Raw genomic sequence first — 18,318 nt, 5'->3', positions numbered from 1 at the left:
TAACTTATATGCAAAGTACATCATGAGAAACACTGGGCTGGAAGAAGCACAAGCTGGAATCAAGACTGCCGGGAGAAATATCAATAACCTCAGATATGCAGATGACACCACCCTTATGGCAGAAAGTGAAGAGGAACTAAAAAGCCTCTTGATGAAAGTGAAAGAGGAGAGTGAAAAGGTTGGCTTGAAGCTCAACATTCAGAAAACGAAGATCATGGCATCTGGTCCCATCACTTCATGGGAAATAGATGGAGAAACAGTGGAAACAGTGTCAGACTTTATTTATTTGGGCTCCAAAATCACTGTGGATGCTGATTGCAGCCATGAAATTAAAAGATGCTTACTCCTGGGAAGGAAAGTTATGACCAACCTAGAGAGCATATTAAAAAGCAGAGACATTACTTTGCCAACAAAGGTCCGTCTAGTCAAGGCTATGGTTTTTCCCGTGGTCATGTATGGATGTGAGAGTTGGACTGTGAAGAAAGCTGATCGCTGAAGAATTGATGCTTTTGAACTGTGGTGCTGGAGAAGACTCTTGACAGTCCTTTGGACTGCAAGGAGATCCAACCAGTCCATTCTAAAGGAGATCAGTCCTGGGTGCTCACTGGAAGGACTGATGCTAAAGCTGAAACTGAAATACTTTGGCCACCTCATGTGAAGAGTTGACTCACTGGAAAAGAGTCTGATGCTGGGAGGGATTGGGGGCAGGAAGAGAAGGGGATGACAGAGACTGAGATGGCTGGATGGCATCACCGACTCGATGGACATGAGTTTGTGTGAACTCCAAGAGCTGGTGATGGACAGGGAGGCCTGGTGAGCTGTGTTCAGTTCAGTTCAGTTCAGTCACTCAGTCGTGTCCGACTCTCCGCGACCCCATGAATCACAGCACACCAGGCCTCCCTGTCCATCACCAACTCCTGGAGTTCACTCAAACTCATGTCCATCGAGTCGGTGATGCCATCCAGCCATCTCATTCTCTGTCGTCCCCTTCTCCTCCCGTCCCCAACCTTTCCTAGCATCAGAGTCTTTTCCAGTGAGTCAACTCGTCGCATGAGGTGGCCAAAGTATTGCAGTTTCAGCTTTAGCATCAGTCCTTCCAATGAACACCCAGGATCGATCTCCTTTAGAATGGACTGGTTGGATCTCCTTGCAGTACAAGAGACTCTCAAGAGTCTTCTCCAACATCACAGTTCAAAAGCATCAATTCTTCAGCGATAGCTTTCTTCACAGTCCAACTCTCACATCCATACATGACCACGGGAAAAACCATAGCCTTGACTAGACGGACCTTTGTTGGCAAAGTAATGTCTCTTCTTTTTAATATACTATCAAGGTTGGTCATAACTTTCCTTCCCAGGAGTAAGCATCTTTTAATTTCATGGCTGCAATCAGCATCCGCAGTGATTTTGGAGTCCCCAAAAATAAAGTCTGACACTGTTTCCACTGTTTTTCCATCTATTTCCCATGAAGTGATGGGACCAGATGCCATGATCTTTGTTTTCTGAATGTTGAGCTTCAAGCCAACCTTTTCACTCTCTTTCACTTTCATCAAGAGGCTTTTTAGTTCCTCTTCACTTTCTGCCATAAGGGTAGCTGTGTTACTTCTACCTAATTAAGCTGTGCAACAAACCACCTCAAAACTCAGTTTTTAAAACAATAAACATTTAGTTCATGAATATGTGATGTCAATTTGGACTTTGGGATTTTTTGGTCCCAGCTGGGTGATTAACAGCAAGTCAGCTAGTTGGACAATAATATTATATGAGTCAGAAATGGTGTGATGGGAATTGAAGCATTTTAAAATCCTTGTCTTTTTTGTATAATTTTAGGTTGGTTTAAATCAATCTTGATATCTCCTACTCTCCTTTAATTCTCAAACTATGTTCACAGTTGCATATAAAATCAAGAATTCCCTAAGGAATTTTTAAAATTATTTTTCATAGTATGTTTATATAATATAAAATAATATAAAATAAATAAGTGATTTTTCATAAAATATATTACTTTAGATCAATATATTGCAATTAAAGTTTACATTGCAAGTTAATTTTACTAAAGCTTGTAATAATATTCATGCTACATATCTAAAAAGACAAATTTGGCTTACCCACATTTAATAAATGCTTCACATTATTGAATTAATTTTAACTATGAAAGCAAGAACACAATTTGTGGACAGATTCAAAGTGACATTTTGTATACCTCATTTCATTTGGGGATAGAAATAAACATATTAAAATGAAGTTTGAATTTGAACTATTTTTTGCTACATCAGAGATATACAAAAATATCTTTGATGATTTTGATTTGTATTTCTGATCCCTGTGCTTAGAGCCTAAACACACACACAATTTAAAAAATATAAAACTATTATTGCTAGATTCTAAGTATGGTCCTCCATCAGTATCTTCGGGGGATATCCCCCATATTAGAGTTCATGGATGCTCAATTTCTGTGTATAAAATGGTACGGCATTTGCATATAACAGACACACATCCTCCTGTATACTATATGTGAACGTGTGTATGAATCGTCTCCAGGTTACTTACAATGCCTAATGCACTGTAAATTCTAGGCAAGTAGTTGCTGGTGCATGGTGAATAACCATGGTGAATTCAAGCTATGCTTTTTGGAACTTTCTGGAATTTTTTTTCCTAAATATTACTGAACTCCAGTTAGTTGAATCCATGGATAGAACCCGTAGACATGAAGGGCCAACTGTGTTTACCTTCCAAGGGCTTAATTAAGTGCTAATGACATCTTGATGTGCTGTGCTGAAGAATACTTATAACATTAGAATCTTTTTGTCAGTCAGTATGGATAAATTTCAAAAATACATAAATTTAAAATAATACCTTGTGTTTAGTACAGACAGGTACAATACATAAACATGCAAAGGAAAAATGCACACATTCTCAGTGTGGTTACCTCTGCAGAAGCAAGAAGTAAGGAAGGGGAAAGAGTGAAGGGAGTTTCAGCTTGTATCCATAAATGTTACTATCTTAAAAAAAAGAGATAGGAAACAATTATGACAAATATGGCATGGCAAAAATACGGTATGTATAGTATTTGTTATACAGTTTTATAATTTGGTTCTTTTGTAAATTTAAAATTTTCACAGCTATAATTTTTTGTTTTTAATGATAAAATATCAGGTGAATTTTAAGTGATCATTTTTATAGTTCTTATTTATGTGCTATATTTCAATATGAATATTCCTTACAACCCATAAATTTAACCAATGATGACTTAAAGATACAAGTTAAACAGATATATGACTGATGGGAAAAAAAGAGTGTAAAATGACATAATGGTCAAAATTGCCAAGTCTCTTGCAGTGATGATTCTCAGGGTGGGTCGGTCATGAACAAGCTCTTCAGATCATAGCTAACTACTAGACCTGCTCCACTGACTTCCACTGGGAGGTCTTCAGGAGGTTCCTTTCTAAAGGAACAAGGTCAAGGGGCTTCCCTGGTGGTCCAGTGGTTAAGCCTCTGGACTTCCACTGCAGGGTGCAGGTTCCATCTCTGGTCTCACAAGATCCCACATTCCTCGTAGCATGGCCAGAAAATTTAAAACTAAAGGAAAAAGGCCAGAGGTGACCTACATCATGAACCATGTCAGTTTTCTGATCAGCTTCCAGTCCTTCCTATTTCCATGTCATATTTTCAGTCTTGTCCCAAGACCTGGCAGCCCAGACAGTAAGTGTCAGTGAGGCTGCACCCTGAGGAAGACATTGAGTCTGTTTTCTTGGCTACATGCTCCGTCTTCCTCAGGAGAAAGCAGGGAAACACTGGCAGAAGTGCTCAAGGAGAAAACAACCATCTTTCTTCATTTCGCTATGCATTTATCATCTAGACCTGCCCCAGTCAGCTAGAAAAAGAACTTGTCTCTGGAAGAAGGGCATAAGAAGCCGGGTGTTATGCCTACACTTGCTAGGACACTGCACTCATCGACTGTCCTTCAGCTCTTGGGATTCACTTAGACGGGAGGCACAGGCAAGTAGGTACTGAGTCCAGTTGGGTGGAAGGTCCCAACCTAGAAAAACCAGGGAGATACTGAAGGGTTTTTAATGGATGGAGACAGTTGGAGTGGAGACAGGAAGAAGTGGCAGAAAAATGAGGGAAATGATTTTTTGAGCACTGGTGATCCTTATGGCCAGAGAAAAGAGAGCTGGCTTGACTGCTAGGTGCTAACACTGCTATCTTTAGTTCAAGAGAATGAGAAATGGTCTGGGGCCCACTTGCCAGAAAGAGAAAATGCTGTGGGGAAATCAGCCTTGACTATTATTCTTCAGGCCCTGGTTTAGGTTACTTCCATGTGAGAAGTACTGTCATGGAAGGAACAATAACTTTAGTTCAAAGATTCAGCACCCTCTGCCCCACTTTTTTAGTTGACGTATAGATCATGCATAATATTATATTAATTACAAGTGTGCAATGTAAGTCACCACATTGTACACTTGTAATTAATATATACCAAAACTTTTGACTGTGTGGATCACAATAAACTGTGGAAGATTCTGAAAGAGATGGGAATACCAGACCACCTGACCTGCCTCTTGAGAAACCTGTATGCAGGTCAGGAAGCAACAGTTAGAACTGGTCATGGAACAACAGACTGGTTTCAAATAGGAAAAGGAGTATGTCAAGGTTGTATATGGTCACCCTGCTTATTTAACTTATATGCAGAGTACATCATGAGGAACGCTGGGCTGGAAGAAGCACAAGCTGGAATCAAGATTGCCGGGAGAAATATCAATAACCTCAGATATGCAGATGACACCACCCTCATGGCAGAAAGTGAAGAGGAACTCAAAAGCCTCTTGATGAAAGTGAAAGAGGAGAGTGAAAAGGTTGGCTTGAAGCTCAACATTCAGAAAACGAAGATCATGGCATCTGGTCCCATCACTTCATGGGAAATAGATGGAAAAACAGTGGAAACAGTGTCAGACTTTATTTATTTGGGCTCCAAAATCACTGCAGATGCTGATTGCAGCCATGAAATTAAAAGACGCTTATTCCTTGGAAGGAAAGTTATGACCAGCCTAGAGAGCATATTAAAAAGCAGAGACATTACTTTGCCAACAAATGTCCATCTAGTCAAGGCTATGGTTTTTCCCGTGGTCATGTATGGATGTGAGAGTTGGACTGTGAAGAAAGCTGATCACCGAAGAATTGATGCTTTTGAACTGTGGTGCTGGAGAAGACTCTTGAGAGTCCCTTGGACTGCGAGGAGATCCAACCAGTCCATTCTAAAGGAGCTCAATCCTGGGTGTTCATTGGAAGGACTGATGCTAAAGCTGAAACTGCAATACTTTGGCCACCTCATGCGACGAGTTGACTCACTGGAAAAGACTCTGATGCTGGGAAGGATTGGGGGTGGGAGGAGACGTTTACTTCAGTTGTGCCTGACTCTTTGAGATCTATGGACTTTAGCCTGCCAGGTTTCTCTGTCCACGGGATTCTCCAGGCAAGAATACTGGACTGGGTTGCTATGCCCTCCTCCAGGGGATCTTCCCGATCCACGAAATGAACCCATATCTTTTGTGTCTCCTGCATTGCAGGCAAGTTATTTACTCACTGAGCCACCTGGGAAGCCCATATTCCATTCATAGCTGTTATAAAGTATTTGCTATGTTTCCCATGTTATATAGCATATCCTTGTAGCTTATTTTATATCTAATAGTTTGTATCTCTTAATCCCCTACACCTTTATTGTTGAGTGATTTTCAGGAAGTTAAATATTTCTTGAACTTTGGTTTCCTCATTTATAAAATAGGAATGAAAAAAATGCTACCTCACAGAGTCTTTATGAAGATTAAATGAAGTTAGTTATGAGATTAGATATTTAAAACGCTATAAAAATATCTGTAGCTAAAAAAAAAAAAAAAATTTCTCTTCTCCTATAGTATAGAAGTCATTTTTCTGGTTTCTCTCCAGATATGAGTTCTGACAAGAGTACAAATTCTATAGAGAAACAACTGGTCACACAAAAAAATAATTAGGATATTCTGAAAATTTCATTCGTGATGATCTGGCTTTGAAAGAAAAGCTGGTTTCATCTTCATATGAGGAGTATCCTTAAGAATCTTATGATTATCACATCTTAGAGGGGAGGGAAGCAAAGGTCTCACTGGATATGCTTTGTTTGAAAGGTACACTTTGATTTAGTAAATTATAGATAGATGTGTACTGTCAGTCATACCTAGCCAGAAGAATGTTTTATTCCTTATATTTCTCTGAAATAAAAACAGACGAGTACACAATTATTAAACTCCCATCTTAAAGGAGGTATGTTCATAAGATTTTAATCTCAGCATTTGAGATGACAACTTTGGGGACATTAAGCCAATGGAGATTTGGCCCTTTTCTTATGAAAAGGTGAGTGGAGGTTGTGAAGGATACAACACAGAAAGTGGTATTTACATCAGTCAAGTTTTCTACTCCCTACCCAAACAGGAATTGCAAGAGAGACACTCAGGAAAGCCAAGTCAATTCAACAAACTATTATTGAAACCATGTTTATTTATCACCAGCCATACCCAACTTTGTGTGGAAAATTCTCTGACTTTGAGGGTGAACTGCCCAGGAGAGATCTCTTTAATGTTGTCTCTTTAAGGAATAGATCTGAGATTTGTTCTATAGGATTACATGCTCTTCTCAAAGGACATATATACCATCTATTGTAATGACATCATCACTATGAGCTATGAGAGACAAAGGGATGTACAGAGTCCACAGACTTTGTTCATTGCCCTCGATAAACAAACTTGTCTAAAGATTTCCCTGGAATTGAGTTGATAGCCCTAAACAAGTAAGATAGGAAAAAATATCCCCATAAGGTCTTTGATTCCTCTATCACATATAAATAAAATATGTTTCTGTAAGTCTTACATAAACTCCAAAATACAATAAGCTCTGTGTGGAGACAGAACATATGATAAACATAAGTCTTGAAGCTGGTAAGATAATTTTCATCTTATCTCCTGTTGACATTGTTTAGTGTCCTCATTCTAGAAAAACCCTACACTCCAATCTGTTACTAAAGCCTCTGTTCTGCAGCACCCAGTCCAAGATAATACAGTTTTTCTACATCCACATAAAATTGAGGAGCACAGTTTGTCAATTGGGCGTAGAGAGGGCATTGTCAAGCCCCTCGAAAACCCTTCTGCCTCCCTCCATCTGTGCCAACTGAAATCAACCTCTGCCACCATACAACTCCTGGGTAGAAGAGGAGCCCCAAGTGAAAATGAGATGCTCAACTGGACAGAAAGCAAAGATCGCCCTGGGACAGGAGTGGGATTCTTTTAGAGACAAATTTGATAGAGTCAGTTCTTTAAAGGAAGATTTGAAATTAGTCCTGTAGGGTTGTATGCTCTTTTCAAAGAAGATGTGTACCAGCTATTGTGGTGGTGGTGGTGTTGTTCTTCAGTCGCTCAGTCATGTCTGATTCTGCCAGGCTGCTCTGTCCATGAGATTTTCCAGGCAAGAATACTGGAGCAGGTTGCCATTTCCTCCTCCAGGGGATCTTCATGACCCAAGAATTGAACATGCATTTCTTGTATCTTCTGCATTGGCAGGCAGATTCTTTACCACTAGCGCTACCTCGAAAGCCCTGGAAACTATTGTGACTACATCATCACAAGCTGGCAGGTTTTGAGGTTTTCTTTTTATTCATATAAGTTTTAATTTTTACATAATTTCAGTTTTTTTTTTAATTTTTAAAATTTATTTATTTTAATTGGAGGCTAATTACTTTACATTATTGTAATGGTTTTGCCATACATTGACATGAATCCTCCCCAGGTGTACATATGTTCCCCATCCTGAACCCCCCTCCCATCTCCCTCCCCATCCCATCCCTCTGGTTCATCCCAAAGCACCATCCCCGAGCATCTTGTATCATGCATCGAACTTGGACTGGCGATTCATTTCACATATGATAATATACATGTTTCAATGCCATTCTCCCAAATCATCCCACCCTCGTCCTTTCCCACAGAGTCCAAAAGACTGTTCTATACATCTGTGACTGTTTTGCTATCTCGTATACAGGGTTATCATTATCATCTTTCTAAATTCCATATATATGTGTTAATATACTGTATTGCTGTTTTTCTTTCTGGCTTACTTCACTCTGTATAATAGGCTCTAGTTTCATCCACCTCATTAGAACTGATTCAAATGTATTCTTTTTAATTGCTGAGTAATACTCCATTGTGTAAATGTACCACAGCTTTCTCGTCCATTTGTCTGCAGATAGACATCTAGATTGCTTCCATGTCTTGGCTATTATAAACAGTGCTGTGATGAACATTGGAGTACATGTGTCTCTTTCATTCTGGTTTCCTCGGTGTGTATACCCAGGAGTGGGATTGCTGGGTTATTTGGCAGTCCTATTTCCAGTTTTTTAAGGAATCTCCACACTGTTCTCCATAGTGGTTGTACTAGTTTGCATTCCCACCAATAGTGTAAGAGGGTTCCCTTTTCTCCACACCCTCTCCAGCATTTATTGCTTGTAGACATTTGGATAGCAGCCATTCTGTCTGGCGTGAAATGGTACCTCATTGTGGCTTTGATTTGCATTTCTCTGATTATGAGGGATGTTGAGCATCTTTTCATGTGTTTCTTAGCCATCTTTATGTCTTCTTTGGAGAAAGTCTGTTTAGTTCTTTGGCCCATTTTGTGATTGGGTCGTTTATTTTTCTGGAATTGAGCTGCAGGCGTTGCTTGTATATTTTTTAGATTAATCCTTTGTCAGTTGCTTCATTTACTATTATTTTCTCCCATTCTGAAGGCTGTCTTTTCACCTTGCTTATAGTTTCCTTTGCTGTGCAGAAGCTTTTAATTTTAATTAGGTCCCATTTGTTTATTTTTGCTTTTATTTCCAATATTCTGGGAGGTGGGTCATGGAGGATTCTGCTGTGATTTATGTCGGAGAGTGTTTTGCCTATGTTCTCCTCTAGGAGTTTTATAGTTGCTGGTCTTACGTTTAGATCTTTAATCCATTTTGAGTTTATTTTTGTGTATGGTGTTAGGGAGTGTTCTAGTTTCACTCTTTTACAGTGGTTGACCAGTTTTCCCAGCACCACTTGTTAAAGAGATTGTCTTTTCTCCATTGAATATTCTTGCCTCCCTTGTCAAAGATATATAATTTCAGATTTACAGAAAAGTTTCAGGAATAGTACAAAAATTTCCATATACTTTAAACAATTTATTATGGTAAAAGATGCATAATACAAAATTCACCATTTTATTCACTTCTATTAATAAGTATATATCAGTAGTATTAAATGCTTTCACGAAGTTGTGTAATCGCCAACACTGTATGTTTTCCGAACTCTTCATCATTCCAAACAGAAACTCTATACCAATTAAACAATAATTCTCTGTTTCCCCCTCTCCCAGTCTCTGGTAAAGTCTACTCTATATTTCTATAAAGTTGCATATTCTAGGTACTTCACATAAGTGGAATCATTTATTTGTCTTTTCTTGTCTGGTCTATTTCACTTAGCAAGATGTTGTTAAGTTCAATCAATATTGCAGCGTGTATCAGAATTTTGTTTCTTTTTACAGGTGAAATATTCCATTGTACGTACATACAACAGTTTGATTACCATTTACCTCTTCATGAACATTTTGGGTTGTTTCCACCTTTTGGCTGGTGTGAATATGCTGTGAACACTGGTGTGCAAATATCTGAGTCCTTGTTTTCATTTTTTTCTAGGTATATACTTAGGTGTGAAATTTCTGGATTATACAATAACTTCAAGTTTTTTGAGGAGCCACCAAACTGCTTTCCACAGTTGCTTTACCATTTTACACTTCTACCTATAATAAATAAGACTCCAATTTCTCCACATCCTCATCAACATGTATTGTTTTTCATTAAAAAAAAACCTATTATCCATTCTAATGGATGTGAAATGGTACCTCATTGTGGGTTTAATTTACCTTTTTCTGATGGCTAGCTAGTGATATTGAACATCTTTTCAGGTACTTATATTGGCCATTGTTGATCTTCTTTACAGAAATTTCTATTGAAATCTTTTGTCCATTTTTGAAGACTATACATATGTGTGTGCATGTTTGTATGTATATGTGCATATACATATTTACACATATACACACACATATACATTCTAGGTATCAATACTCTGTCAGATACATGCTGTGCAAATAATTTCTCTTCATGATGTGGGTTGCCTTTTCACTCTATATTTTTCTTTGATGCACAGAAGTTTTAGATTTTGATAAAGTCTAATTTGTCTATTTTCTCTTTGCTGCCTGTGCATCTCATGCATATGCAAGAAGTCACTACCAAATCCAATGTCACAAAGATTTTTTTCTGTCTTCTGAGTTTTATAGTTTAACTCTTATGCTTGGGTCCTTGATTTATTTTATGTTTTGCATGTAGTGTAAAGTAAGGATCTGTTGTATGTGGATATCAGGTTTTGCTAGTATCATTTGCTTAAGACTGTCATTTTCCCTTTGAATCATCTTATTGAAAATCAATGAATTGTATACGCAAAAATTTATTTCTAAGATCTCATTGCTAGGTCCTCATGTAGGTCCTTATGCCCCATACACTTTTCACTTGTATTTCTTAAATGTTAATATTTTCCCATGTTTGCTTTATAGCCCCCACTCCATCCTCTCTCTGTCACTCATACACACACATGCACACACACGTATATATGTATGTTTATATAATTTTTATCTACATCTTTTTTTAAACTGCTAGAAGTCATTTACAGACATGATGTTCCCTGAATTCTTCAATGTGTATTTTCTAAAAACAAGACTATTCTCTTATATTTTCTATTCTCAGTAGAGGTGATGTCACCTTCAAGGGAAAAAAATTGATTCTATGAGGGGAAAAAAAAAAACCAGAGATATTACATACGACCTCTGGCTTTCCAAAGCTCAACTATATCCAACAAAATAATATTCCCTAGCTTTTAATTTATCTTAGTAAGGAGAAATTAATTTAAATATCACTTTATTTAATTTCTCTTTGGTGGACAGGGTACAATAATTTTTTTAAAGATTTGAGAGGCACCATGTTCTATCATCACACACATTGAAATCAGAAAATTAATAATGATATAATACTCTATTGATTTGCTTTGTTTTTACATTTCACCAGTTATTCAATTAATATCTCATAAGACAAAAGAAAATCCTAGACCACCCATCACATGTCATTGCCCTGTCTCTTTAGTCTCTCTTATCAGAACAGTTCTTCACTTTTTTAAACTGTACATAGTGACACTGACATTTTGAAGAGGATAGGTCAGTTGTATCACAGAATGCCCCTTAGCTTAGATCTAGCTGGTGTGTCTTTAAGATTGGACTCAGGATGTGCCTTTTTGTCAGAAACACCACACAAGTGACACTGTGTCCTTAACAGTGCCCTTTTAGTCCCTTCTCTCTCTGAGTGAGCACTATTCCAAGTGCTGGGCATACAGCAGAGAACAAGGTTTGGTTTCTGCCCACATGGTGCTGACATTCTAGGAAGGAGTTTGCAAAACACTGAGAAATATTACCCATAGAAAGAAAAGACTTAAGGGTAGCACTGGAAAAAGAGCTGGCCTTGTTATTTACAGCCCCATTTGATTGGACAAACTCTATTGGAAAATTATCTAATCCCAAAGAAAAAAATCTTTCTGTCTCTCTGTCTCTGACTCTCTCTCTCTGAGTACTGCAGATGAAGTGGGTTTCTCATGGAGGTGCTGAGTTTCTTGTTACTCAAAGGACAAAATAATGTAATAGTTATCATTTGACCTCTGCTGTGAACGATCACTTTGTTGGGGAACTGACCTGGTCTCTGTGCCTTTGAAAAAAAAAAAAAACTCTATCAGCCTTAATAATCTTATCTGTAAATTGGAAAATAAAAATAGATGCTACTTCAAAGAGTTATTATAAAGATTCAGTTCAGTTCAGTTCAGTTCAGTCGCTCAGTCGTGTCCGACTCTTTGCGACCCCATGAATCACAGCACGCCAGGCCTCCCTGTCCAACACCAACTCCCAGAGTTCACTCAAACTCATGTCCATCGAGTTGGTGATGCCATCCAGCCATCTCATTCTCTGTCGTCCCTGTCTCCTCCTACCCCCAATCCCTCCCAGCATCAGAGTCTTTTCCAGTGAGTCAACTTGTTGCATGAGATGGCCAAAGTATTGGAGTTTCAGTTTTAGCATCAGTCCTTCCAATGAACACCCCGGATTGATCTCCTGTAGAATGGACTTGTTGGATCTCCTTGCAGTCCAAGGGACTCTCAAGAGTCTTCTCCAGCACCACAGTTCAAAAGCATCAATTCTTTGGTGATCAGCTTTCTTCACAGTCCAACTCTCACATCCATACATGACCACAGGAAAAACCATAGCCTTGACTAGACGGACCTTAGTTGGCAAAGTAATGTCTCTGCTTTTTATAAAGATTAAATTCAGTAATACATGAGAACTTTTAGCTCAATGCCTAGCATTTACTAAGAGCTTAATAATTACTGATTATTATTATAATTTTTAAGAAAAAGACTATTTGCTTAAGTTGTTACTTTTCAAGAAGATTGTTTACTAAACAATTCTTTTAAAAGGACAGCCAGCATGGGAGGAAGCTTGCAATAATATTATTAAGTTGTATTTCAACTATGCCAATTTTTAATTTTAATTTTTACTTATGACCATCAAGGTTGCACACGCAATAGTTTCCTATAAGTACAATAGGTCTGGGTACCCTGGGTCAGGCTGACTTGGGGGATATTTTCATTCTATTATAGTTAAGTTTATGTACCCGTCTAAGCTCTAAATGAACTGGGAAGAGTGTACAACATTAAGGTGGATTTACTAAGAAGCTAATGAGGGACATCCCTCAAGGTCCAGTGGTTAAGGCTCTGTGTTTCCAATGTAAGGGACACAGGTTTGATCAATAGTTGGGGAACTAAACTCCCATATGCCCCCCATGGCCAAAAATAAATAAATAAATATGCATAGGATTTCTGTTGGCCAAATGAGAAGGGGCCATTCTAAGTAATAAACTATTAGGGGCCCACCAACTCAAAAAAAAAAAAAAAAAGCTAATGAAACTTAAGCTTCTCCTTCGTTTGTATGAACCTCTTATAAGAATCCATCTTTTCTCAGTGAAATAAACAAGCATTTCCATGTATTCAGAACCTGAACACTTCCCTTGTTGATGCCTGTACAGAGAACTGAGGTCAAGTTCTGGCGTCTGCTTTATTTGATGAGAAAAAAAAAAAAATCTTGGTTTTAATATTTCATCTCAGACTCTTTTCTCAGAACTTCATTGTGTGGCATATAGCAGATAAAATATAAAGGCATAAAAAATGTCAATTAAGGCTATTTCTTTCTTCAGAGGCTTGCCCCTTCTCTATGAAACAGAAGGTCTTTTCTATAGAAAAATGCCTTTTTTTAGGTCACTTTGTGTCACATTGGTTGATCTCCCATTTTCTCTTCCTTCCTGGATACCCCAGGTCATTGTTTGGAGAAGGACAAGTAATCAGAGATTTGAAACTTTTATACATAGAAATGCTGTACATAGAAATGACCTGATTTTTGGTGGCCTCTGAAAACAGAGAATAGAGGAAAAGGTGTAGAGAGAGGTTCAGAAATTTGGCATAGATGATGACTATAAAGCAATGTACAATGAGAGGTTGTAATGAATGACGATTGTGGAAGAATTTTAAAACTTATCAGATATTAAGAATGAAACAGTTAGCAGTGTGAGGCTAGCAGTAGAAACTTTACCTGCTTCTGGTATTAGTTTTGATACACCAACAAGTATCTAGCTGGCTGCTACATTAGAGAAATGGGCTGGGTTCCTCCTCTGTGTTGGTGTGCGATCAAGAAAAGACAATAGCCACAAGAGGTAAGAGTAAGGGAGACCAAATGGAATCAAGAAATCAGAATTTGAAGTAAGCCTGAAACTAAAAATCCTGTTGAATTTGCAGAAATTATAAGAGGATTTTAGACTTCCAGAGAGACTGAATGGTAAGTTTCCATCAATTTTAAGTAAGTATTTGTGTATGTCAAAGGACAGGGTGACCCTGACTAACCTGTGAGATGACCATGTGAACCAGCAAACACTTGACAACCAGGATATGTTTAGTGAATATTGAGATTACCTTCCCTGGGGTGATGGGTGAACCAACAACCACTAGGGGAAGGGGAAATGTGTGATCCACAATCCATGTGTGACTTTGATTGGTTTCCTGTTGGGAAAGACAAAATTAAACCTACAGTATGGAGAAACAGCATGGACCATGGAAAAAATACCATTCTCAGAGCTGAGGTGACTTTGAGCCAAGTGCCAGCTCTTCATCTAATTCTGTAAGACTCTGAGCAAGCAGTTCACTTTTTAATTTCTTTACATACCAGATTCAAATCACTTTCTCTCAAATGTTAGATATCCTCTTAGGACTGAACTGTTCCTTTCATTTTTCTTTCTTATAGGACACCCATGTTGGTTTTGTTTTACTTTGCTTTGAGCAGGTGACCTATACTATTCCAGGCATCAACAGGTGCTTTAGATAATAGCTATAGCTTACTGCACAATTGCACTCATCTCAAACACTAGTAAAGTAATGCTCAAAATTTTCCAAGCCAGGCTTCAGCAGTATGTGAACTGTGAACTTCCAGATGTTCAAGCTGGTTTCGAAAAGGCAGAAGAACCAGAGATCAAATTGTCAACATCCGCTGGATCATTGGAAAAGTAAGAGAGTTACAGAAAAATATTTCTGCTTTATTGACTATGCCCAAGCCTTTGACTGTGTGGATCATAATAAATTGTAGAAAATTCTGAAGGAGGTGGGAATACCAGACCACCTGACCTGCCTCTTGAGAAACCTGTATGTAGGTCAGGAAGCAACAGTTAGAACTGGACATGGAACAACAGACTGGTTCCAAATAGGAAAAGGATTATGTCAAGGCTGTCTATTGTCACCCTGTTTATTTAACTTATGTGCAGAGTACATCATGAGAAATGTTGGACTGGATGAAGCACCAACTGGAATCAAGACTGCCGGGAGAAATATCAATAACCTCAAATATGCAGATGACACCACCTTTATGGCAGAAAGTGAAGAAGAACTAAAGAGCCTCTTGATGAAAGTGAAAGAGGAGAGTGAAAAAGTTGGCTTAAAGCTCAACATTCAGAAAACTAAAATCATGGCATCCTGTCCCATCACTTCATGGGAAATAGATGGGGAAACAGTGGCTGATTTTATTTTGGGGGGCTCCAAAATCACTGCGGATGGTGATTGCAGCCATGAAATTAAAAGACGCTTACTCCTGGGAAAGAAAATTATGACCTACCTGGAAAGCATATTAAAAAGCAGGGACATTACTTTGTCCAAAAATGTCCATCTAGTCAAGGCTATGGTGTTTCCAGTATGGATGTACGAGTCGGACTATAAAGAAAGCTGAGCGCAGAAGAATCGATGCTTTTGAACCATGGTGTTGGAAAAGACCCTTGAGAGTCCCTTGGACTGCAAGGAGATCCAACCAGTCCATTCTAAAGGAGATCAGTCCTGGGTGTTCATTGGAAGGACTGATGTTGAAACTGAAACTCCAATACTTTGGCCACCTGATGCGAAGAGCTGACTCATTTGAAAAGACCTTGATGCTTGGAAAGATTGAAGGCAGGAGGAGAAGGGGATGACAGGATGAGATGATTGAATGGCATCACCGACTCAATGGACATGGGTTTGGGTGGACTATGGGAGTTGGTGTTGGACAGGGAGGCCTGGCGTGCTGCGATTCATGGGGTCACAAAGAGTTGGACACAACTGTGCAACTAAACTGAACTGATGGCTTACTGACTCTACCTAATGCCCTAGTTTTCATTGCTATTCCCCAAATATTGTTCTTTTCTTCCCCCTAAATAATTCTCCTTGATTAACCTCACTATATGTGTTTCCTCTGTCCAGACAGAATATTCCTTCTTCAGGATCTTCCTGATCCTTCATCTTAATTAGGTCCTGATAAGTGATGCTTATTGCCACCAATTACCATTGGCAGAGAGGCATTGTAAGCTTTAGAGATGACTTTTCTCAAATATCCAGAAATTCCCACCTATTTTTTGTTTTTGTTTCAAATGAGTTCTTTTGTTTTGGCAGGCAGGAGGGATGGTAATGGTAAGAATGAGGAACTATTCAAAATCAAATTTGTGTAGGCTGGCAAACATGCTGTTGTTGACTTCCCATCTGTTAGAACAAAATTATAGGAATTGCTGATTAAACAAATATTTTCCCTTTCAGGTTTGCAGTTAAAAGATGAAGTGGCTCCAATTGTGTCAAGCAGCTGGTTTAGTTTAGTGGGAGTTCCCTTCTGCTTGTTTATATTGATAAGGAGTCTTAGATGCTAAGTGTTTGTGGCATAATACCTATAGCATTCTTTTCATTTATTCAAAATACAAGTTTATTCTTATTCTAAATGAAAAGGAATGGGAATGACAGTAACTAACAAGATTCTACCTCTCAATATTGTCATGTGGCTATGGTAGTGTTATATTTGAAACTCAAGGAGAAAACAACTGTGTTCCAAAACACCTAAATATGCAGGTCCAAAATAAATGAAGGTGTTTTTTTTTTTTTTAACTGCCATGTTCACTCTGAAGTCCACCCATCTCCTTCAGCATCCAAAGATTAAGCACCTGTCTTGCTTCAGTTTAGTTCAGTTCAGCCGCTCAGTTGTGACCAGCTCTTTGCGACCCCGTGAATCGCAGCACGCCAGGCCTCCCTGTCCATCACCAACTCCCAGAGTTCACTCAAACTCATGTCCATCAGGTCGGTGATGTCATCCAGCCATCTCATAGCTATATAATAAAGTGGCAAACACGCTGCACCACTAACATCACAGAACAGTTGCCTGTGAACTAGACTTCTGACACTGGGCCCCAGCTTCACTTTCTCACAGGTCATCATCTTCATCCGGGAGAGCAGTCATCTGAGCAGCCTCTAAATCATGCTCATACTGTGCTGCCACGGAGTCCATGACCATTTCTGGTGGGAGCGAGAGCAGGCATGCAACAAGCTCCAAGTTAGGGTCTCTGACCAGCTTTCTGGCAAGCCAGAGGAAGGGCTTTTCAAAATTGTAGTTACCTTTGGCAGCAATGTCATAATACTGAAGAGGCTTCTTTGGGTGGAAGACTTTGCCTTAACCTTTCCGTCCTTAGTATCCACCTTGTTGTCATACAACACAATAGGGGTGATCTCACATACTGGCACCAGATCTTTATGCCAGTTAGGCACATTCTTCTAAGTAACTCTTGATGTTACATCCAACATTATAATGGAACATTGAACTTGTATATAATAGCCGTCTCCTAGTCCACCAAATTTCTCCTTATCAGCTATATCCTATGCATTGAACATAACAGGTCCTCTGTTGGTATGGGACACATGAGGATGGACCTCAACACCCAAGGTGGCTACATACTTCTCAAATTCACCAGTCCAATGACATTGCAAGAATGTAGTCTTTCCAGTACCACTATCACCAACCAATACAAATTTGAAGTGAACTTGGAGTTCTCCTTGGGCAGACATCTCAGTGTTACACAGCTCTGGTCTCTACACCCTCACGGCCTCTGTGGCAGAGGAGTGAGGGGAGCTCTCTGCCAGAGGGCTCCCAAAACCACATCCTCATGGCCACTGCCTGCCACTGCCTTAAATATAGCATTCTTAATCGAACAGTTACCAGAACAATATAGGACCTGGTGTCTCAATGGTATAGAATCAACCTACAATGCAGGAGACACAGGAGACATCGGACGGATCCCTGGGGTGGGAAGATCCCCTGCAGGAGGGCATGGTAACTCTCTCCAGTATTCTTGCCTGGGAAAATCCTGTGGAGAGGAGCCTGGAGTGCTGTAGTCCATGGGGTCACAAACAGTCAGACAGGACTGAGCATATACAAACACATAAGACAAATAGCATGCTTATGAGAATAATACATTAATTCTTATCAGAAGAGAATAAGCATCAAGTTCAGCTCAGTTTCACTCACTCATGTCTGACTCTTTTGACCCCCATGGACTGCGGCACCCCAGGCTTCCCTGTCCATCACCAACTCCCAGAGCTTACTTAAACTCATGTCCATCAAATTGATGATGCCATCCAACCATTTCATCCTCTGTTGTCCCCTTCTGTTCCTGCCTTCAATCTTCCCAAGCATCAGGGTCTTTTCCACTGAGTCAATTCTTCACATCAGGTGGCCAAAGAATTGGAGTTTCAACTTCAACATCAGTCCTTCCAATGAATATTCAGTACTGGTTTCCTTTAGGATGGACTGGTTGGAT

General features: G+C 39.2%; 1 pseudogene; it reads right to left on the bottom strand.

Annotated features, from left to right (window-relative positions):
- Positions 1 to 16,928: 16,928 nt before the first annotated feature.
- On the bottom strand, positions 16,929 to 17,566 carry LOC129541351 (GTP-binding nuclear protein Ran-like; annotated as a pseudogene).
- Between the last annotated feature and the right edge of the window lie 752 nt (positions 17,567 to 18,318).

This window comes from Moschus berezovskii, chromosome 4 (assembly GCF_049115385.1).
Source record: "Moschus berezovskii isolate FMDL1 chromosome 4, NW_MosBer_1.0, whole genome shotgun sequence".
In the NCBI taxonomy this organism is placed as follows: domain Eukaryota; kingdom Metazoa; phylum Chordata; class Mammalia; order Artiodactyla; family Moschidae; genus Moschus; species Moschus berezovskii.
This window is presented reverse-complemented; position numbering and strand designations above follow the sequence as displayed.